General features: G+C 36.0%; 1 non-coding gene across 1 annotated transcript; it reads left to right on the top strand.

Moving 5' to 3' along the window:
* The first annotated feature begins 213 nt into the window (after window positions 1-213).
* LOC127740921 (small nucleolar RNA R71) lies at window positions 214-317 on the top strand. The gene has a single exon (XR_008001777.1). It is a non-coding gene; the product is annotated as a small nucleolar RNA R71 (small nucleolar RNA).
* Window positions 318-1,304: the final 987 nt, after the last annotated feature.

Raw genomic sequence — 1,304 nt, 5'->3', positions numbered from 1 at the left:
AGAACTCCCTTCCTCTGAGGTATCCCATTATTCACGGAATTCCTCTCAGAAGTGTACATGAACTGGTTATTTGCAACCATGTCAATAAGTTCTTGAGCTTCTTCAGGCGTTTTCTTTAGGTGAATGGATCCACCTGCAGAATGGTCCAGTGACATTTTCGAAAACTCAGATAGACCATAATAGAATATATCTAATATGGTCCATTCTGAAAACATGTCAGATGGACACATTTTGGTCAACTGCTTGTATCTTTCCCAAGCTTCATAGAGGGATTCACCATCCTTTTGCTTGAAGGTTTGAACATCCACTCTAAGCTTGCTCAGCTTTTGAGGAGGGAAGAATTTATCCAAGAAGGCCGTGACCAGCTTCTCCCAGGAGTCCAGGCTATCCTTAGGTTGTGAATCCAACCATATTTTAGCTCTGTCTCTTACAGCAATAGGGAAAAGCATGAGTCTGTAGACTTCAGGATCTACTCCATTCGTCTTTACAGTCTCATAAATCTGCAAGAACTCAGTTAAAAACTGATAAGGATCTTCAGATGGAAGTCCATGAAACTTGCAGTTTTGTTGCATTAAAGCAACTAGCTGAGGTTTCAGCTCAAAATTGTTTGCTCCAATGGCAGGAATAGAGATGCTTCTTCCATCAAATTTGGACGTAGGTTTAGTAAAGTCACCCAGCATCCTCCTTGCATTATTATTATTTTCGGCTGCCATCTCCTTCTCTTGTTCGAAAATTTCTGAAAGGTTGTTTTTGGATTGTTGTAATTTAGCTTCTCTTAGTTTCCTCTTCAGAGTCCTTTCAGGTTTTGGATCAGCTTCAACAAGAGTGTCTTTTTCCTTGTTCCTGCTCATAGGGAAGAAGAGAACAAGAAAAGAAAGAGGAATCCTCTATGTCACAGTATAGAGATTCCTTTATGTTAGTAGAAGAAGAAATGGAATAGGAGTGAGGAAGAATGAATAGTCTGAATAAAGGGTAAAGGTAGGGGTAGTGATTTGAGATGAAGAGAGGTGAAGAGGAGTGTTAGTAAATAAATAAATAAATAGATAGAAGGAGAGATAGAGAATTTCGAAAATAATTTTGAAAAAGTGGTTAGTGATTTTCGAAAATTAAAGATAAGATATGATTAAAATTAAAATTTAAAACAATTAAAAAGAAATTTTTTTTTGAAAAAGAGAGAAGTATTTTCGAAAATTAGGGAGGGATAGGTAGTTAGTTGGTTTTGAAAAAGATAAGAAACAAACAAAAAGTCAAATAGTTAGTTGAACAAGATATTAAAATCAAATTTGAAAAGATAATAAGATAAC

The sequence above is a fragment of the Arachis duranensis genome, chromosome 7 (assembly GCF_000817695.3).
Source record: "Arachis duranensis cultivar V14167 chromosome 7, aradu.V14167.gnm2.J7QH, whole genome shotgun sequence".
Taxonomy (NCBI): domain Eukaryota; kingdom Viridiplantae; phylum Streptophyta; class Magnoliopsida; order Fabales; family Fabaceae; genus Arachis; species Arachis duranensis.
This window is presented reverse-complemented; position numbering and strand designations above follow the sequence as displayed.